The sequence below is a fragment of the Schistocerca americana genome, chromosome 3 (assembly GCF_021461395.2).
Source record: "Schistocerca americana isolate TAMUIC-IGC-003095 chromosome 3, iqSchAmer2.1, whole genome shotgun sequence".
Classification (NCBI taxonomy): domain Eukaryota; kingdom Metazoa; phylum Arthropoda; class Insecta; order Orthoptera; family Acrididae; genus Schistocerca; species Schistocerca americana.
In genome coordinates, this window is record NC_060121.1 from 307,395,317 (window position 1) to 307,418,896 (window position 23,580).

Consider the following 23,580-nt stretch of genomic DNA (forward strand, 5'->3'; position numbering starts at 1 on the left):
GTTTACCTACTTGATCCTCTACTGCCTTCACTACTTCATCCCTCAAAGCTACCCATTCTTCATCTACTGTATTTCTTTCCCCCATTCCTGTCAATTGTTCCCTTATGCTCTCCTTGAAACTCTGTACAACCTCTGGTTTAGTCAGTTTATCCAGGTCCCATCTCCTTAAATTCCCACCTTTTTGCAGTTTCTTCAGTTTTAATGTACAGTTCATAACCAATAGATTGTGGTCAGAGTCCACATCTGCCCCTGGAAATGTCTTACAATTTAAAACCTCTGTCTTACCATTATATAATCTGTCTGAAACCTTTTAGTATCTCCAGGGTTCTCCCATGTACACAACCTTCTTTTATTATTCTTGAACCACGTATTAGCTATGATTAAGTTGTGCTCTGTGCAAAATTCTACCAGGCGGTTTCCTCTTTCATTTCTTACCCCCAATCCATATTCACCTACTATGTTTCCTTCTATCCCTTTTCCTACTACTGAATTCCAGTCACCCATGACTATTAAATTTTCGTCTCCCTTCACTATCTGAATAATTTCTTTTATTTCATCATACATTTCTTCAATTTCTTCGTTATCTGCAGAGCTAGTTGGCATATAAACTTGTACTACTGTGGTAGGCGTGGGCTTCGTGTCTATCTTGGCCACAATAATGCATTCACTATGCTGTTTGTAGTAGCTTACCCACGCTTCTATTTTTTTTATTCATTATTAAACCTACTCCTGCATTCCTCCTATTTGACTTTGTATTTATAACCCTGTATTCGCCTGACCAAAAGTCTTGTTCCTCCTGCCACCGAACTTCACTAATTCCCACTATATCTAACTTTAACCTATCCATTTCCCTTTTTAAATTTTATAACCTACCTGCCCAATTAAGGGATGTTCTATTTTTGAAAATATAAGGAACTGGACAGATAAAAAACCTACTCACCAAGTGGCAGCATGAGAACACATACATAAAAGATATTACAGCTTGCAAGCTTTCGGAGCCAGTGACTCCTTCTTCTGACAGGAAAGATGACTGAAGAAAAAGGACTAGTGAGGCAAACGTACTTGTTCATATGCAGACTCTTTACGGTAATACACCACCATTCTCACCTCAGCCTTCAACTTCATACATACCAACAACTTCACCTTTGAGGGGCAGACATACAAACAGATCAGAGGTCCAGCCATGGGAACCAGGAAAGCTTCTTCGTATGTCAAAATTTTCATGGGTTGCTTAGAGGGGTCTTTCCTGGGATCCATAGGCCTTCAGCCCCTGGTCTGGTTTAGATACACTGATGGCACCTTTGTAGTATGAACTCATGGTGTTAAAATTTCTGGAATTTTTTAATACATCCTCCCAATTAAATTTCACATGGTCCTATTACAAATCCCATGCCACTTTCCTTGATATTGATCTCATTCTCACCAAAGGTCAGCTACACTCTTCCATTCACATTAAACATACTAACAAACAGCAGTACTTTGTACTTTCACTTTGACTTTCCTTCAATCTACCAAGGTAGTGCTAAATCTCAAAACAAATCAAAGTAAAATAACAACCATTATCGGGGCAACGAGGGAGCGCATAATGCGGTACTTGATCAAACATTCCCTCCCATACAGCCTTGGCATTTGGGACAAATGTTTTTTTTTCTTTTTTTTTCAGATGCTGGCTCTTTATGGCAATACACCACCATTTTCACCTCACCTTCACTTGACGTAATTACTCCACCAGCCAAGATCAAAAGTTGATTTCCCGGACCATCACACCCAATCCTGGTACTGCTGATCCCTCCAAAAAACAATAGAAGAGTACACCATTTGTCTCTCAGTATTATCCTGATCTTAAATGTATTAATCAGCTATTTGACATGGCTATGACTTCATAAAAGCAACCAAGTGAGGTGGTGCAGTGGTTAGCACAATGGACTCGCATTCGGGAGGACAACAGTTCAAACCCGCGTCCAGCCATCCAGATTTAGGTTGTCCACGATTTCCTCACATCGCTGCAGGCAAATGCCAGGATGGTTCCTTTTGAACGAGCATGGCCGATTTCCTTCCCATCCTCGACATGATACGAGCTCGTGCTGCATCTCTAATGATCTCGATGTCGATGGGACATTAAACTCAATCTTCCTTTCTTCCTTCTTCCTAAAAGTATGCTCTGAAATGAGGTCTATTCTGCCAAAGATTTTGCCCACCACATCTATAACAGCTTTTTGTTGCCCTCCTAACCTCAACAATATTCCTATCAAACCCCATGTTCCTTCTGCAACCATCTTCCTACCCTGTGGCTCCTACATGTGACCATCCCCACTGCAAGACTTGCCCTATGCACTCTCCAAGCACCACCTATATCAGCCCTGTGACTGCCAAACATACATTATGAAAGGGACAGTCACCTATGCAGTGACACGTCACGTACCTGCTGTTACGTAAACACTATTTGGCCTTTTACATTGGCATTACTACCAGCAAGTTATCAGTTAGGATGAATGGGCATAGGCAGAGGGTGAATACTGGTAACACACAATACCCTGTTGCAAAGCATGCTCTACAACCTGGCAGTCATGGCCTCAATGCCTGTCTCACCACACGTACCATCTGCATTTTTCCACCAGACACCAGTATCTCACAACACCACAGGTGAAAACTGGTACTACAACGTCTCCTTGGTTCTGGCCACCCACCTGGCCTCAATATACAGCAATTTCTCTCGTCTCAGCATTTCTTCACGGTAACTATTACTTTCGTCACTCTCTTTTTGTTTACTACATTGTTCATTTTCTAACCTATTTTTCACCTTCCCCTGCTCACCTTTATCACATGCAACACCCTCAGCTTTTCACTCTTCATAACTCATTCACGATTTTTCACCAGAAATCTGCATCTTGTATATTACCTATCTTCCACCTATAAGGTCTCAGGTTTTCACAACTCGTCTGGCGCAGTCCCCAACAATTGATCTTTCCTTCTCATCCCATCCGATAAGTCTCCCCTGACCTGGGATTCTGCCAGAGGAAGGAGCCACTGGCTCCAAAAGCTTGCAAACTGTAATACCTTTTATGTGTGTGTTCCCACCACCACTTGGGGAGTAAATTTTCTTATTATGTTATTTCTGGTTTGAGTTTTTGGCCATTAGCTACTAGTATTTTTTGTGTGTCACAGAATGGTCAATAGTGCTGTCAGTGATTTATTAGTTTGTTCCAATCTGAAACATTCAGTTTTGTCTCTGCTATGTGGTTACCGAGGTGGGGTGCACAATTTCTGTTTTGGCTGGATTTGGGCTCAGTCACAACCTCCTAATAATATTCAGCTGTTCCAGCTTGCTGAGAGTGTTATTGGAATTTTAGGAACGTAAAAGTTAAATAGAAGAGGAGCACATTTTGTACACAGAGTTAGCTGCTAGTTTTTTATGCTAAGGTGACTCTGAAGTATAAATTTCTTGTCACGTTCTCTATGAATCTGGTAAACTTTGCACAAGGAATTATTTTTTTTAGTTTCAGCTTGAATGCACATAACCACACTGTGTCCTAAGCAACAGTTATTTCTATGAATATAACTGTTGTTTCTAGGCTGTTCTGGGGTCCTTACTCAATGTGTGATGTCAAAGCTAGGAGTTGCTCTCAGCAACCTCTGTTAGCTCTAAAGTAAGCTTTTTCAGGAAGACTAACACTGTCTACCAGTTTCTATATTCCAAATAATCTCCATACGTTGCTCCTCAGGCTATGGGCTCTAAAAGCTGACTTGTATAAATTCTACCTAGAAGGCAACTGCTCTTGATGTAAGGCCCCTCAGTGTCATAAAGATCTGTCAGAATATGAATTATGTGGTATGAGTGCTCAAGAAGTTTTACAGGAATTGACTGGCAAGATTATGATGATGAGCAAAGAATATATGAGAAGTGGGGTCTTTTTTTATTATTTTAAAAATTGTAACTGTATGCTTTCATTTGTAATATCTGTAAAGAACGGAGATGTCACACACAATTTTGGCCTGAGTGTCAAATCGCAGATCTACTGCAGCTATGCCACTGAAGATATGGTTATTGGGGATAACCGTTGTACATCATGTAATTATTGTGACGAATATGAATAACTAAGCCTGAACAAGAGTCATATTGGCTTCTAGTGACAATACACGTAAAATGCCAACACTTAACAACTATTGTTTTAATTTGTTGGTTGTCTGCATGGTTAATTAGACTGCCTGCCAATCAAAGAATAATTATGTTTGTATTTCATTTCATCAGTCAGACAGAAGACCGCAGTGGAGAACATTTGTATATGACTTACTTTACAACACCAAATATCACTAATTTATTTCATTGAATTATGTTGATGGGTGAATAACAATAAACTTCTTTTTAACTAATAATCCTGAGAAGGCAATTAATTTTTTTCTTAAATTAGAGTTTAGAGGAATTGCACTGATAGACAAACCATAACCTTAACTACGACATTTTTAGATCGTATATGTACCCTTGAACCATAAGCAATCATACACTGTAAGCTAAAGTAAGGCTTAGTATGTAGTCAGGTTCTCACTTTTGAGCCACATGTTAAAATCACCAATGCTGTCATCATTTAAATAATAAAGCATCAAGTAAAATAAGACATCATTTTGTTCAAGAACTGTTTTGTTCAACTAAGGCACTGGATAAATGTTACAAGAGAAAACTCAAACTGAATGAAGTAAGGAAACATATCTCATTGCAGTATTAAGTTTTTGCACAGGTAGAGCAAAATCTCTATTGTATAATGTAATCTTCTATTTTTATTATGTTGCTATAGTTTTTCTACCTTTTTTAAAAAATTTTGCTTTCAGGTAGTCTTGTTTTTCTTTTTATACTTAACTTATCTGTATTTAATTTTAATCTTTTACACACATCTACGTTGCTACTTGTCTCTGTAGCACACATGGTCTTACTCCATTCCTATTATCTACTGCTTGTCTACTTTTGCCATCACACAGTTCATTTATTTGCTTTATTCTTAGTGCAACTGTTTTCTCTGTATCCTCTTCCTCCTTTCTCCAGTTAAAGTAATGTTTCTTGACTGACATAATTAGCAATTTGATGCATTTTGTCTTCAATCTGTCTTAAGCATAATTTATAGTACAGTATCTTCTCACAATATTTTTGCACCTATAGGAATGTTCTGTTCTTCTGAAAACAGCTTTTCTACTGTTACACTTTACTGATCTTTCTTTGTCACTAGTTTCAGAGTAGCAGTCTCAAAAACTATTTCTTATAATCTGCCTAGCTGTGAAGTTGGAACCTGGCATCGTCAATAGCCAACTGCACTAAAAATTGAATAGAAGTGTGACACATACATAAATTAATAAATAAATAACATAAAAATAATAATGTGTTGATGTGACTGTGCAATGAAAATTCTTCTAAACTTCAATCCATGGAACCATTTTAGGAGAAGAAATCTAAGTTTTTCAGTGATGCCACACTAATTTTGCTGTGTTATCTGAACAGGACACAGCCAGGGAAATAGCACCACAGGCACAAAGATGCGAGCTGGTGCCCGTGCCATAGAGATTTGCCATGTGCATGAGTTCCACTAACAGAAAAGGCCGCACTGACGATGAAGATATCAACTTCGCCTCACCAATTGCCGGGTGAGTAAAATTCGCCAATGACTGGATGACAATGGACAGAAGTGTACTATGAAGACAGAAGAGCAGCTCTCATTCACTTGGTTATAGATCATTGTCCAGGGCTGACTTAAGACACGGAATGTCCTTTAATGAACTCTTAGAAGTGAACAGACAGTTGTCATAAAATGTATTTGCTATGTACTGTGAAGTTTACCTACATTTATTTGCATTTAGCCACTAACCCTTTTGCAGTCAGCCGATTTGGAGTGGCGTGTGCTAAAAATGTCATGAGTATTTATACTGTTATGCTACGTTTTATTTAAATTGCCATAGGCCTATATCACACAGTATTCACTCTAAAAATATAAAAAATTACCACTTATCCATAAAAGTATGTAGATTATTATGGCTTACACAGATTATCATAATGTTTCAAATGAATTTGATTGTGACAGTCCAATAAAATAAATTTGACTTTGATTCCATATATCCAGCACTGTACTTCAATTTAAGGAGGCTAACTACAGTCCATAGAATTTACACACATTTCTGAGTAAAATGACATGACTGATACGAAATTTGTGTTCGTATTTAGAAAGATGATAATTATTTATTTGAAGAGAACATTACAGAATTTCCATGTCTACAGTATGACTTAGCATTTGTGTTTAGGAAAACATTCACCATGCAACCCCTTATTACATCTATTACAAACAGTTCTTGACCTCCTTTTCCTTCCCTCACTAGTATACACACAGCATCTTGACTCTTTCTTCTCTGGAAGTTTTTTCAAACCCAGAGAACCACGAGGATTATCAGTTGCATTTATTTTCTTGCAGCCATTCATATGACAAGGCTTCAATTATCATTGCAATATATACATATCTGGAAACAACTTTCCTTCCTTTATTATGCTCTTTGTATAATATGTAAGGGTTCAGCACCATTCTTGACATTATGTTAAAAGCTGCCTTCTTCCAGAAACGAAGAGTTCGCCTCTCATCCAAATACGCATACAGCATCATTTCGGATGTGTCTATTCCACCCATATACTGGTTGTACTGGTGTTATTTCTGGCTTTTTTACCAACACTAACTAGCGCCCGATTCTGTAAGCTAAACAAGACGAGGCAGAGTACCGACGAATCGGCACCCTGACAGTATTCAGCGTCAGTATTGGAGTTGAGCAACACGATTCTTTTTCCCGACTCGATTCCTACCATTCAATCTCATATTGCGAATCGATTCCTACGATTCTTTCACGATTCATTCTAGTCTGCGATGGCACGATTCTTACGGAATGCAAAAAGTTCTACATCTTACTCACAGATGGCAGGACATGTATGAAATCGTCAATGGGGTTAGAATCGAACTGTGTCAGAAATACTTTATTTATGAGTAAACATGCATATGACGTTAGAAGTGTGATTCTCGATTTCTACGTGTAATGCCTTAATTGACGAAAGGAGACGTTTGATTTGATTGCATCTATCATTTTATTTCAGTGTGCCAGTGAAGAGGAGTCGATTTATGCGAAAGGTGGGGCAATATTGCATGCTTTGTTCACACGCATCCTCCACTTGACTGCCATCTGGCGGTCGTAATCATTCGGCACGACTCGGAATGATTCGGAAGTTGCCTTCGATCGAAGCATAGCCTAGCCCTAGTGCGTACTGCGTAGCGTACGAAGAATCAATGAACCGTTGGAGCTTGGAATCGTCACGACTCGGAAACACGCAATTGTTCTTACGATTCTTTTGCACGACGATTCGTCCGTATCACGATTCGATTCTTACGATTCTTTATTTAGAGTCGTTCAAATGAACGACTCATTCACGAATAACCACAACTCTAGTCAGCAGGGGGTAACGAGACATCGTTACCTTGACATTCAAAGGGTTAAGGGCCTTTTTTGTGTTATATTATATGCAGTGTTGCAGACTTCACTATTCAACATGTCACAAAGACTTTAACTCATTTGTGTGACTTTGTTGCAAATTTGTTGGAGTGTTGTAGAACCTTCGTTTTTCTATCCTGTTATCTGCCCCTGGAGCATTGCCTTTGACGAAAACGCAGAAGACTGGACAGTGTATGCTGCACAATTTGGGGCCAACCTAGCAGCCCACTACAAATCAGGTACTGTGGTGTAGGCTTACTTCCTTTCCATCTTTGATGTATTATTGTATAGGACTCTTACAAAACTCTTCTCTACATCACAGCCTGCGGACACCAACTTTGAGACATTGGTTGGTGCATTAAATAAATACTATGAAGACCTTAGCACCATTGTGGGTACCAGGTTTAAGTTTTTTTGTTTAAATAAGCAGCCACAACAAACATACAGTCAGTGGGTCACTGAATTACAAGGCTTAACACGGAAATGCAAGTTCTGTTGTGAATGTGGACAATATTACAGTGACTGTATGATCAGGGACGCAGTCACACAGAATGTGACAGACAGGCAATAGGATCAGAGAAAATATTGTGAAATATTCCAATCCTACTCTTGAGCAAGTATTGCAGATCACTTATTACCGAGGCTCTTGTGATTTTGCTGTAGACAGTTTTCAGCACTCTGGTAACATTTGTGGTGTAGAGTGGATAGGCGCAAATAGCGCCAGTGCTACATGGTCCCGTAAACAGCCACACTTAATGGCACACAAACAGCCTCACAGACAGAACATCGTAACATGTCAAGAGCTTAAGTGCAAGCTGTGCTTCGCTCACCAACAGTGTGGTACAAAATCTTGTCCCCAATGCTGTACAGTACATAAATGTGAACATTGCCTGTCATCCCAAGCCACTTGCTATTCCTGCCACGGAACTGGACATGTACAAAGTGTTTGCTTAAAAAGTCCCTGGGTCACAATGTGAAACACTTGCTCCCTGCTATGCAAGTGCATGTTGTAGATTCAGAACAGGCTGCTCCCACAGAACAATCAGTAGTTCCCCTGTGCAACATCTCTCTACTAAGTTGTATGTACCTTTAGTGATTCCAGGCCATATGGTCAAACTTCAATTAGATACAGGTGCACCAGAGTCCTTGTTAAATTATGAAACTTATGAACTGTTAGGCAAACCACAAATGTGTCAATCTACAAATATGCTTACAGCGTACAAAGGCCAGAACATTTCAGTGATCGAACACTTAACATCGCAGTCACGCATCGCAATCTGCAGAAGACAATTTCCTTTCAAGTGCTACAAAGTAGACAATCAGTTAATATTTTTGGTCTCGACTTGTTCGGACTAAACACTGTGGACAATGTGCTAGCTGTGTCTCATTTCAATTCAAGTGACAGTATTGCTAAGCTCTGTGATGAATTTCAAGAATCGTTTGCTACTGACGTAGGTAAAGCCAATAACTTTGTAGAGCACATCATGCTTAAAGACAATGCAAAGCCACGCTTTTTCACAGCATGTGCAGTGCCTATTGCACTTTGTGAACAGGTTGCAAAAGAACTGGCTCACTGGCAAGATAATGGCATACTCACACAATCCCTGCAAGTCAGTGGTCTTCCCGTGTAGCTTATGTTCACAAATAATCAGGAAAAATTAGGATTTGTACTGATTTCAAAGCCACTGTCAGTCCTCCGCAGTTGTGGATACTTATCCATTACCTCGACATGACAGACTCATGGATCACTTAGGCACAGGTCGCTATTTTTCAAAGACTTACCTTCGCAATGCATACCTTCAGATTCCTCTTGATGAAACTTCGCAAAATGTGTTTGTCTTCAACACACATTTAGGACTTTTCAAGTTCCTTTGTTTGCCTTTCAGTAGCACATCAGCACCTGCCACTTCTCAACACTACCTAGAATAGCTAACTACTTTTGTGCCTTCATGTACAAATTACCAGGATGATATTGTAGTTGCTGGCTGCAATTATCGAGTTGTTCATCTGACACAGGCACATTTGCAAGCAATACATGATCTCAAACCACCTCAGAATGTCAAAAAATTGCAATCTGTCTTAGGGAAGCTCAATTATTACATTCGCTTCATCCCTAATGCAGCTCATACAGCGGCTCCCTTGCATCGCCTTCACCGCAAAAATGTTCCTTTTGTTTGGTCCCAAGATTGTAACATAGCCTTTCAGAAACTGAGAGCGGCATTTCTCAGTGATCAATGCTTGGTTCATTTCAATCCTAACAAACCTGTCATTTTGGCCATGGACACATTGTCCTATGGAATTGCTGCTGTTTTGTCATACTGGATTGGTTTGTCAGACAGATCTATTGCCTTCACTTCCAAGCTCCTTAACAGAGCTCAGCAGAACTATTCACAAATAGAAAAGGAAGCTCTCGCCATCATTTTTGGAGTGACTATTTTCACCAGTACTTATATGGTCAAAAATTCTATTTGGTCACAGACCACAAGGCTTTGCAGTCACTCTTCAATCTGCCCAAACCAATTCCTATTTGTACTGCAATGTTGGGCTCTTCTTGTCTCCCACTACCGGTATGAGATCACTTATTGGCCCACTTCTAAGCATGCGAATGCACACACTCTCTCACGTCTTCCTATGTGGCCTGATGCTGACTTCAACATTTCTGAAGCAGCATGTTTTCAAATTGATGCACAAGAAATTCATGTTGATGAGCAGTTTCCCCTGGATTATCGCAAAGTAGCACAAGCCACTTGTATTCCCTTTCGCCTGCTTCATTTGCTGCATATTTAAATTTTCTCCTTTCAGAAATTAAATTCAGTATCTCTTGTGTTGTCCAAGGCTTTCTACTAGCCCTTGTCTCTCTACGTACTTGATCCTCTGGTGCATACCCTATTTGACCTTTTAAAGCTACGTATTTGTCATGTACTGTATTCCTTTCCCCTGATCTAGTAATTTGTTGCCTAATTACTAGATCAGGGGAAAGGAATACAGTACATGACAAATACGTAGCTTTAAAAGGGTCAAATAGCGTATGCACCAGAGGATCAAGTACGTAGAGAGACAAGGGCTAGTAGAAAGCCTTGGACAACACAAGAGATACTGATATTCAGATTTTGCTCCGATACATTTGTACTGGATGGCCATCTTCTATTGAACACATTGTTAGCCTCATTATTCGTCGATATTTTGCACATTGATATGATCTTTCTGTTGTTCATGGTGTCAGTTTGCTTCACACAGACTCAGGTTATTCGCGTGTCGTGATACCGAAAGTGCTTCAAACACATGCACTCAGCTTATTGCATCAAGGTCATTGGGGTGTTGTGTGCGCAAAACATTCAGCGTGCAGACATTACACACGGTTTGACATGGATGTGCAAATAGAAAGGATGTCTGAACAGTGTCAAGCGTGTGCGGAACATCAGGCTGCCCCTCTACAATATTCAATGTTGTGTGTGTGTGTGTGTGTGTGTGTGTGTGTGTGTGTGTGTGTGTGTGTCCCAAGGCAGAAGCACCTTGGCAGCATGTGCACATAGACTTTGCTCACATCTACTGGAACACTCGCTGGTTAGTAGTTGTTGATGCATATACTAAATTCCCCTTTGTTGTTCCCATGTCATCGACAACATCTTGCTTGACTTTGCTAGCACTTCAGTCAATGTTCTGCGTCGAACGTCTGCCTGAATTGCTCATCACGGACAATGGACCTCAATTTGTCTCGGCAGAATTTGAAGATTTCTGTATGGCAAATGGCATACACCTCTCACCTCAGCACCATTCAACCCAGAATCGAATGGTGAGGCTGAACGTTTTGTTTGCGTGCTCAAAAAGCAAATGGACAAACTTCGCTTGCATCATCGACGTGAACAAGCCTTGCTTTGCTTCATGTCCACTTCTCACTCCCAGCCCCACAACGGGCCTTCATTGGCAGATTTGCTACATGGGCGACGCCACTGCGTGCTCTTGCATTTCCTCCATTCCTTGCTACAGCTGGGACCTACAGATTCCAGTCAGCCAACATACCAGATTATCCAACATGTGTTTTACAGAATCTATGGCAGAAAGAAGTCATGGGAGTGTGGCATCATTACTAATTCAATTGGTTCACATATGTTTCAGATTTGAGGTCCCGATGAATTGCAGAAGCGGCACCTAAATCAAATTTGCCTTTGTCATTTGCAATGTTCTGCCGCTTCTTATATGTTCACAGATTCCTGGTCAATGCAACCCAAGCGCCATCCTTCACAGTGGGGTCACGCAATGCTGTTTTCGGACCTCGAGCTGGTGGACATCAATCCGATGCCGCATCCGCCCACTAGCAGATGTCCGGCAGCACCTGCCATGTCACCACTACTGGGTAACCACCACGCTGAGGCCTCCCGAGGGGCCTCCAGTTAGACAGATGCTGTTGCGGATTCACATCATCAAGAAGATGCCCTGCCAATGGGTGCCGGGATGCACTTCCTGCGTTGTTTTTCTGCCGGTGTTTCACCAGCACCACAGGCAGCATTGAGGCTGAAGATATCAAATTTGCCTCGGCCATTTGCCAGCTGAGTAGAATCCGCCAATGACCGAACAACAACAGACAGAAAGCTACTCAGAAGACAGAAGAGCAGTTCTCGCCCACTTGGTTATAGATCCTCGTCCAGAGCTGACTTAGACAGGGACCGTTGTTTAGTGAACACTTAGAAATCAACAGACAGTTGTAATTTGCATTTGCTATTACTGTGAAGCTTATATACTATTATTTGCATTTAGCCATTGAGGGCCTTTTTTTCTGTTATATTACATATAGTGTGGCAGACTTCATTATTCAACAAATCACAAAAATAAATAAACCTTTTTAACTAATTTGTGTGACTTTGCCATAAATTGTTGGAGTGTTGTAGAACCTTCGTTATCCTATCCTGTTACGTGACCCTAGGGCATAGCTGTGTAATAGTAGCAGAGAAAAATTGACTTAGCAATGTACTGCACCAGAAGCCATTTCACCAACTCACGAACACGGCCTTCCATAAAAACAGTGGCAACTCGGCCTCCACAACAGTAGCGATGAGGTCTTTACAAAACCAGCAACAAGGATTTAAAACAAAAATTGTTTTTTATTTCCACTGCAGGGAGGCCATTCAATGCACCACACAAAGACAGTAACAAATCTAATTTTGAAAACATAAAAAAATTTATTGCTGCTGACTATGCTTCTCCTACAGATTCTGGGAAATGTGAAAGAAATTTTGCTGCATAATATCTATCTAATGTAAAGCATTAATAGCAATAAATTGTAGCTTGTTTTTCTAGAACAACACAGTACTTCACACACAGCAAGCATAGCACTTAGCTCATTTTAACATTTAACTCAATTTAACATATAACACCCAAAATGTGTCATGTGGAAAACAAATTAAACAAAGAATTGTAACTTGCAGCAGCAACTCTATTGACACAAATACTGAACAATTGTTTTTGCAGTCTTAAGTTTAAACATGCACTTTATAAGGATGCAATTAAAGAGTTTGGTGTTTTTGCAAAATTTGTCACATTACTTATGTTACAGTCCAGCATGAAAATCTGAGTGGAAATTGCTCCATATATCTTTGATTTCTGATTGGTCATCTTAGCTTAGTACTATGTTTCCCAATTTAGAAATTTATCTGTAAAAAAGAAATAATGCCAGTTTTTATTGTTTTCTTGAAATATCAGCTATGTTCTACAATTAAAGTAGTGTACTTCAAGACTAAACTCAAGTACGCATTTCACATCCTGATGGTCATGGAGCTATTTAACATAACACAATAACTTCATTGTAGACTATGAATTTAACAGTAAACTCACAATTACTAGGAGAATGAGGCACAAAAATATCGACCAAAACACTAAGATGTTGACAGTAAGAATCAGCTGTGAAGTGTGGCACTCACTCTGTTAGAATTATAGTGTGACATTTGAAAAAAATAAAGATTAGCCACAAACTCTCAGGAATTTTGTCAAAAATAGGTTTGAATTTGAAAATTGTTTGATATACTTAAAAGCTAAATTTTTCTATGTTCAGGAATTTCTTGAAAGCAGGTTTTACTGTATATAGGAATTGCCATGATGTTACACACTATTAAAACTTAACTAATTAAGCATAGAGCAAAAGTTCTCCATGGTAGACAGTTATTCTACCATAACGTGCAGGTCATGTGAATGCTAGGATGGTTTGTTAAATAAGGCCACAATCAAGTCCACCTCCATATTCGACTATTATTACAATCAAATTTTAAGCACTGTTCCATTCTTGCAGAAAATAATAATGAATTTCCTTCCTGCAACTAAATAAACCAAAACAAAAATTGTGTTCTTGCAAGAAGGCAGACCCACTTAAATTCATTATCATATCTAAGTCAGTACTGTGTAGTGTTGAGCAGTCATCTCTCTCTCTCTCTCTCTCTCTCTCTCTCTCTCTCTCTCTCTCTCTCTCTCTCTCTCTCTCTCTCTCTGTGTGTGTGTGTGTGTGTGTGTGTGTGTGTGTGTGTGTGTGTGTGTGTGTGTGTGTGTGTGTGTGTGGGGGGGGGGGGGGGGGGGTCTATTTTTGATTTGACAAAGGGCTTGTTGGCCAAAAGCTTATTTTGTGACAGTCTTTTCATTGTGCCTATCTGCGACTCAGCATCTCCGCTATATGGTTAGTAGCAACAATCATTTTCATAATATTGTTAGTACTGTTACTCTGCCTCCAATGCCTTCAAAAGTAACAAGGCACTAAGCTGTGACCTTACTTCCTTTCTCACATAACTTTAAAACAATTGCATACATAAAATCTTGCAACAATTACAACCGTGCAATACTTTTATTGTCATATTGCCCACTGTAACATTCACAGTGACATGCAGAAGTTGTAAATTATGTAAGAGGCTTAATGAAATACTTGTTTTCTAATGCATATGTTATGCATGAAGAAAAGTTTTGTGGTAGCACGTCGAAAGTCAGAAATGAGGTAACTGATCTAAGTGAAGTAACAATAACAACAACGTATCTATTGAAATGTACAGGAAGAAAGAAATGATACCTCACAAATTGAATATGACGCTCATAATCGACTTATTTTTGAGCCCAAAAATGAAATGCATATACAGAGTATATGGAAGTGTCATGTACTGCCTAAAACATGTTTATTAAAATATTTAGACAAAACGTGTACTGAGGGGTAATTGAATTAGAGGTACTAGCCTTATCTCAACAACAGCAATATTTCAACTAGGCATGCAACCATGGTGCCATCAGACCTTGTATTGGCAGTCCAAGTGGGAATCGCATGAGATTTCTGTATGTTTGGTCATGATCAGACATATGAGATATTTCCGTTCTGATGCTGTGCACTGAGCTCTCAGTTGCCCACCATGAGACAAACTTACTATGAATACACTGACTTGGGAAAAATCACAGTCATCAGGGTCAAGTCTTAATGTTAACAGCATCACCTGACAGCAATAGTCTAGTTTAGGGTTATAAGAGCAAACAATTTAATGTTAAAAAGCAACAACAATATGTGAAATGATATTCCCATCAAAGCCATTACCTCACTGAGAAACACAGAGCCGAGTACTCTACTAGCCCTGCATCATAGGGCACACAGATAAATGTGGATGCACAACACTTCTAATACATGCTCACACGTAAAAGACTACTTCCTTCACTATGAAATTATGGAACTGGTTAGTACACACAAACGTTAAAGTGTAAGTCACTTTTTGAGCGAGATATACTTCACATTAATAGCAACATTCCTGTATGGTAAATACTTGTGAATGAGGAAAGCACACACTATAATCTGTATGTCAACGTTCTTCATAACACAACAGTATCCCAACCTATTGGTAGATCATGTGCACTTGTCTATTCACCTACTTAAAACGTGTATATCTAACAGGACATTACTCTAATCTCTCTTGAATTATGTAAAAGCGATTTAATTACCTCTCCATGAAGTTGCTTGATTTCCTCAAGAGTCATATGAGTTTCATCACGTTGAGCAAATGTGGGATGTGCATGACTGTTCTTCATAAATTGTGGTTGCAATTGAACGGTTTTGTCTTCCAAAACATGTCTTTAGCAGACTCCACAGCATGATGAATAATTATCATGATAATAGTAAAAGATGGTGCTACATGCTATAGTGAATACTTTTTTAACTCAGCTGGTCATCAGTGTACACCATAATCAGAAGAAATATGTTATTCTATTAAAGGATACAGTCCTGAGGTGCATTAGCTTTATAATCCCAGCACACTCCAGTTATGTCCTTGTAAAGCCGGTATCTGAGCCTGTAAACAAATAAATAATTGCAAGCAAGTGATCTAAGCTAATTACCTCAAGAAAATTTCTGTTACAGTTATTAATTTACATTTAAGTTAGTCTGAGGGACATACTGTGTGTTAATTGTAAGCAGGCTGATTGCAGAGAGAGTTGCAGGGAGTGGAGAAAGCGAGCCCAGCCTTGCCTATCTCCAGTACTTCACACTTTCGCAAAAGCAGAAGACACACATGGATGTAAAGATCACTTAAATTTTGTTCACAGTCAAAACTGAAATCACTTTATGTATTGACATATTTAATAAAGACCCTAACTGCAATAGTTATATACACTTATACAACAGAAAGAAAATGAATCACTTACATCAGATGTAGTTATATTTATGATTTCTTTGATAGCAGATGTGGCTGTATTATGATGATTTCATTGGGAGCAATTTCAATGACACCACCACATGCCAATTATTTTTTGACTTTGTCGGTGCTGAACAGCGGCACCTACTATTCCTCCTCTACTTCTGCCCTTTACTCCAAAATCCTTCTTAGCCCTTGGCAGTAACTAACTGGAAGGAAGTGTTTTTAAGATTCCACAAGTCCCCTGATATGTTGCGCCCCAAGTACGCCTTTCGATATTTTCCTATAGTAATTCTATTGTGTTTACATTGCGATTATAAGTGTGAGTGTATGGCACAGTGTCTTTGTTTTCAGCCAAGTCCATAACATATGACTTCTCAGGTGGCTTATCCACACAAACTAGAGTGTACAACACATCTTTTTTCACACCTTCTCTTCAAATCCCTTCTCAAAGTTCGTCGAATTCATCTGGCTCAGATAGTGGTCTTCTGTTGATTTTGCGCAGCATGGAAGTTGCGCTTCCCTGACAAACCCATTCTTGGTTCTGACAACTGCAACCATTAGTCTTCTCGAAACATTGCCAATGCTGACACCAGCAACACCCTCTTCATCAAATTCACCATTTGTATACCAGAATTTACCTCACAGTAGATTACCGTCAATCTACAATTCACCAATAAATTACTGTACAACTCTTTCTCATCTGTCATCCATTTCACTTTACAAATGTCCAGTTATGACCATTTCTCACAAAAAAATCTGGAAATTAATTGATCATGGTCTACAAAACATATACTTCCCAAACTGACAGCAAATATCTTGACAAATTAATGAAACAACAATATCATAGCAAGGATTGTTCTGTGAGAGGTAATAAACGTTAACAAGCTGTTTTTAAACTTTATGGCACATTAAAACTGTTCAGGTCTGAGACTCAAACCCAGAATTTCTCATTTGTGGGCAATGCTCTAACCGACTGAACTATTGAGGCAGAACCTCACAGCTCCAATTCAGCCAGTATCTCCTCCTGCTCCTATTCTCCTGCAGAGTGAAAAATTCATTTCTGGAAATGAATTGGCCCTCAGAACACACTTGTTTCACATATATTTTAGTTAGGGCCAATAATTTGTCGACCGTCACTGGCGGACGCGACAGATAACGTCTAATGCCGTGTGCCCACCTGTGGCTACACACTACACACTGATTACTACAGTATTAATAAGAACCCCCCACCCTGGATTCTTTAAAGAATTGAATGCCCATATATTAAACAGCTTCAAACATTTGATTACTTTACAAATGAGTTAATGTGTTACATATTTGACGTTAAGTACGTAAGTGAAAAAAGTTTAAAAATGGTTTGATATAAGTTTAAAGTCACTAAGTGCTCTCATTATCAAATATTGATTGAGTACAGTGTGAGTAATTTGAACTCCAATTTAAGCAAAAGATAGAATTATAATGTAATAAATTAAATGATCCTTAGATGACTATTCTCATGACATCATTAAATAGTCAAGATTTTACATCTACCAGACTTGTATCTTTTGCAGAGCACTTCTCCACAAGCCTTGTTTTATTCATCTTTAATCATATGTATGTATACATCTGTATATGTGTGGTAGTTTCAGATCCACTTGAGAATGGCTAAACAAAAGAGCTGAAATTGCTAGTGGACTAAATAAGGTTCTACAAAGCAACTGGAGTGACCTTTTCATTAAATAAGACTGAAATTGTCATTAATCCTTCAGAAATATCTCTCATCAGAGCTAAGGAACCAATAAAAACACACATATATAGATGCATGGCAATATTATCCTAGTGCTACAGTGTAACCATGAGTAGGAGGTTTGTCAGGTTGAGTGGATGAGAGGAATGAAGGGTAGGAAGGGATGGAGGGAAGGGCAGCTCTTGGCTGGGAGGGAGGGTGTATCAACATAAAAAGATACAAATGTGGCACTGGTAAGCCTGCTTTGGCACAGAGGAGTTGCTTGTGTCACACAGCGTAGTGATTTCAGAGGCAAGGGATAGAACACTGCAAGATGAGAGATTGCAGTGAGACCATAGAGTGAACTGAGAGGCCTTACGACAGGGGTGGATCCTTTACCCTGTGGGAAGACATTATCACGACTCTTAACAAGAGTTTTAATCTTTTTTTATGCCCTTGTTGATTGCTCAGTATCTCAGCTATAATGTGAGAGGTTACCTTAACTCATTCCATTACTTTTTTCCACTTTCCAATATTACAGGGCAATTACAAATGATTGAAGCAATTTCATAAATTCACTGTAGCTCCATTCATTGATATACGGTCATGACACACTACAGATATGTAGAAAAACTCATAAAGTTTTGTTCGGCTGAAGCCGCACTTCAGGTTTCTGCCGCCAGAGCACTCGAGAGCGCAGTGAGACAAAATGGCGACAGGAGCCGAGAAAGCGTATGTCGTGTTTGAAATGCACTCACATCAGTCAGTCATAACAGTGCAACGACACTTCAGGACGAAGTTCAACAAAGATCCACCAACTGCTAACTCCATTTGGCGATGGTGTGCGCAGTTTAAAGCTTCTGGATGCCTCTGTAAGGGGAAATCAACGGGTCGGCCTGCAGTGAGCGAAGAAACGGTTGAACGCGTGCGGGCAAGTTTCACGCGTAGCCCGCGGAAGTCGACGATTAAAGCAAGCAGGGAGCTAAACGTACTACAGCCGACGGTTTGGAAAATCTTATGGGAAAGACTAAAGCAGAAGCCTTACCGTTTACAATTGCTACAAGCCCTGACACCTGATGACAAAGTCAAACGCTTTGAATTTTCGGCGCGGTTGCAACAGCTCATGGAAGAGGATGCGTTCAGTGCGAAACTTGTTTTCAGTGATGAAGCAACATTTTTTCTTAATGGTGAAGTGAACAGACACAATGTGCGAATCTGGGCGGTAGAGAATCCTCATGCATTCGCGCAGCAAATTTGCAATTCACCAAAAGTTAACGTGTTTTGTGCAATCTCACGGTTTAAAGTTTACGGCCCCTTTTTCTTCCGTGAAAAAAATGTTACAGGACACGTGTATCTGGACATGCTGGAAAATTGGCTCATGCCACAACTGGAGACCGACAGCGCCGACTTCATCTTTCAACAGGATGGTGCTCCACCGCACTTCCATCATGATGTTCGGCATTTCTTAAACAGGAGATTGTCAGCAATTCATGTCATGGCCTCCACGCTCTCCCGACTTAACCCCAAGCGATTTCTTTCTGTGGGGTTATGTGAAAGATTCAGTGTTTACATCTCCTCTACCAAGAAATGTGCCAGAACTACGAGTTCGCATCAACGATGCTTTCAAACTCATTGATGGGGACATGCTGCGCCGAGTGTGGGAGGAACTTGATTATCGGCTTGATGTCTGCCGAATCACTAAAGGGGCACATATCGAACATTTGCGATTGCCTAAAGAAACTTTTTGAGTTTTTGTATGTGTGTGCAAAGCATTGTGAAAATATCTCAAATAATAAAGTTATTGTAGAGCTGTGAAATCGCTTCAATCATTTGTAATAACCCTGTATATTATGCCATTTGGACTTAATCCACAAGGGCCTGCTGAAAAGTAATGCTTCCTACATGTGAAAATTCTTAAAGCTTTTTAAACGAAACAAACAGTACTGACATGTTACATCTTTATTCTTCATGTTTACACATTTATTTCTCAACACAGTCACCTTCGCGATGAGCACTTTTCTCCCAACAAGAGATCAGTTGGTTGACACTGTCACTTTACAGTGTTTGACTTTGTTGACAGAGCCACAACCACACCTCTGCTTGCACCACTTCATCCCTTTCAAAGTGAAGTCCTTGAAAGTGTTCTTTAAGCTTTAGAAAGAGATGAAAATCAGATAGGGTCAAGTCAAGACTGTACAGAAGATTATCAATGACAGTGAATCCAAGGCTTCAGGCTGATGCAGCATTATCATGCTGAAGGAGAGGATGCTCCATGTGAGGACGAACTGTTCGAATTCGAGCTTTCAGTTTTCTGAGGGTCTGATAGTTCAGTGATATAGTTACATTACATACCACCACACTACAATTCACAGCCCTCTAGCAGTAGGGGTTTGCAACTTGCATCAGCGACTGAGTAATATGCATGGCAGGTAATACATCAACTGATTTTGAGGACAGAGTAGAAAATTTTGGAGGCATTACTTCTCAACACACTCTTATACCTATGTTTCACTGCTGGTCCTTCATCCTGTGTTAATTATTTTTATTGACTGCTGCTCTTCAAAGAGTAAACCTCAAATTTACTAGAGACTGATGTTATGCACTGATATAAAGAGGTATGTTGTGAGTGAATGAGAAAGCCAGAAATGAGCAGTGAGCTAGGATCTGACTGCTAGTAAAAGACAGTAAACTAAGATTTAACGGAACAACTCCATAACTGCCAGCAACTGTCGTATTCTTATTTTGTTCTCAGTATGATTACAAAATTTTTAGCCGAAAGTTATTTTCAAGTACAATGGATATAAATTATGATGAGATCAAATATGTGATGGCATATATTGCCACATAGGTCTCTTCCACTGTCTTTTTATATAAATCCATGTCCTGAGCCCAACATTTTTGAGAGTGAACTAGTTTATAGTATTAAGAGTAAATGAAATATTGGTAGCAAATGTGTGGAGAGTTGCAAAACTGACACTTCCTGGCAGATTAAAACTGTGTACCAGACCAAGACTAACTCAAGACTGAGGCACTGGCAGAAGTTAAGCTGCAAGGACAAGTCAGGAGTCATGCTTGAGTGGCTGAGGCAGTAGAGCACTTGCCTATGAAAGGCTAGGTCCTGAATTCGAGTCTCGGTCCAGCACACAGTTTTAATCTGGCAGGAAATTTCATATCATCGTGCACTCCTCTAAAGAGTGAAAATTTCATTCTAGTGACAAGACTTTTTAACAAACATTTTGTAAACTATTGCTGATAAGACAGGGTTTTCATGTTGAATAGATGCTGCCATTGAACATCTGACACTAGCTGTTACTAATAACTCTAGTAATATGAATGTGGCTCTCTCTACACTAGAAGAAGTAATAAACAGCATAAAATTTTTGAAATAAAAAATCTAGTGGTTATAATGAAATATCAGCAGAGTTAATTAGTGTTCCGAGTTTAGTAACATACTAAGTTATTTGCATAGCTACTTATTTGCCACCAGAACATTTACTGGTTGGTTGAGATATGCTAAAGTTTACCATCTGTATAACAAAGGAGATAAAGAAATACCATCAAACTTATGTGCAGTTTAACTTTTGCTAGCAGTCTCAAAAATGTAAGAAAAGTTGGTTTCTTAACCACCTAACCAGAAATAATGTATTGTGAAAGTCACAGTCTTGGTTTCTAAAGAGTTCCAACACTGAGAAGGTTATTTACTTAAACAGAAAGAATGTAATTAATTTGTTTGACAATAAATTACAGGTTACTGGTATATTCGGTGATCATACACTGAGAGATGGCTTTATATTTGGACATATTTGAATTTGCATGCTGTATAAGTAAGAGGATGAAAACACTTCTTGTTTTTTTAAATAAAAATGCAATACTGTTACAGTGTCCAGGTCAAGTAAAGAATTATAGTCCTAGTGTGACAAAAGTTGAACTACAGGAAACTAAAGAGTTTTTTGGCATAGCTTTAATTTGTTGCGGGCTGCTAACAGGGCATATTTACAAACATCTGGATACCATTTTGATACAGTTACAAATTTGCAAAGTAACTTTAAGTGTGCATTACATGAACATATGTAAGCTTTGTTTTTTTCATCTTCAATCATATACATGTATAATTCTATCATACGTATAGCAGTATCAGATCCACTTGAGAATGACTTAGTAAAAAAGCTGAAACTGGTTATGGACTGAATAAAGTTCTACAAAGCAATTGGAGTCGCCTTTTCATTAACTCAACAAACAGTTGTGGATCACACAGAGAACCTAATAATTTCAGTCTTATGTGCCTGACGAGAGCTGAATGCCTCAATCGAATAATGAGTGGTTACTTTACTCATTCAATAATTTGTATCACTGTTCAAGTCTATTACTGTTGTAAAATTATGTGTCACAGTTTGTCATTAATCTAACGGTAGCAACTGTCCGATATTTGTTTTGAGAAGTCAAGAGATCTCCTTGAGGATGTAACTGAATTTGGAAGTAAAGATAAAAACAAAGAAATAAAAAGACGTACATGACTGAATTCTCAGAGCATTTAGAGAGTTTAATAAAAAAATAAAATGTTTTTAATTTCACCTTGAAAACTTACCGACATGACTGTAAATGAGCTGCATCCTTAGCTGATGGCTGAAATTTTTTTAATGCTTCTATTTTGTTCTTCAGCATCTCTATTTCACTTTTAAATTTGTGATTCTTGTCTTTTAAAAGTTTCTGCAAAGATAAACTTTATGGTATTTCTAGATATGTATGATTTAACAACTACTTATTTGTAAAACATTACATTACCACATGAAAAATATTATATTACCACTTACAAACATGGAAACACTGCCAGAAACGCATACTTGAATGTAAATGCAGATGCCAGCCAAGCCTGCTGGTTGTGCTGTTGTATCTGACCATGAACGGCACCTGTACAATATCCCAAATATTTTGCAAGTGTCAGTTATGATCAAAACAGTGTTCTGTGTAGTTGTAACTGTGTTATGCTGGAGTTAAGTGACTCAGAATGTGGGTAGATGTTGGTGCTCATATGGTGGGTGCTTCAATAAACAAGGCAGCTCAAGTGTTTGGTGACTGAAGAGGCACCATATCAAAGATTTATACCACATACATGTGAAACGGATAAACGTCACCCACAAGGTTATAATGCATACAAAAATGAGAATTAGTTATTATGGCAGACAATCATTGAAGAGGATCATGATGAAAAATAAGACAACGGCAGCTCCAAAAGTATGCAGTTTTTCACTTGCAGACCTGTGTAATTTTGGAAGCAGCGAGACTGAAATTCCCCAATACCATATTCATCAAAGTATATGAACTAAATATTGATAATATAACAGCATGCCATTAAAATTAAGAGCCTGAAAGAACGTTTTATATAAATTTTAGTTCACTTACATTACCCCACTAAACAATTGCCTAGGAAACACTAACAACACAAACAGGGCAAGAGAAGCACAGAGAGACAAAAGGTGAACAAGTCTAACAGACAATGCGAGAGGGGGGAAGAACAGTAAATGAGCAGGTAGGGTGAGGACCACGCTGGTCCCAAGATCGAGTCTTGGTCCAGCACACAGTTTTAATCTGCCAGGAACTTTCATAACAAGCTGTTGTCGGTGCATAATCCTCCGAATCTATTCACAGGACTAGTTCAAAAGGCTCCTGTGCAGGTCAAACCCTACAGTTGTGTATTGGATCCAGAATCCACAGTGCTGAGAGCAATGCGAT

The 23,580-nt window shown here is 39.1% G+C and overlaps 1 long non-coding RNA gene across 1 annotated transcript; it reads left to right on the forward strand.

The window, feature by feature from the left end:
* The first annotated feature begins 6,978 nt into the window (after positions 1–6,978).
* On the forward strand, positions 6,979–12,351 carry LOC124605158. The gene is made up of 2 exons (XR_006978611.1): positions 6,979–7,742; positions 11,711–12,351. It is a non-coding gene; the product is annotated as an uncharacterized LOC124605158 (long non-coding RNA).
* The last annotated feature ends 11,229 nt before the right edge of the window (positions 12,352–23,580 follow it).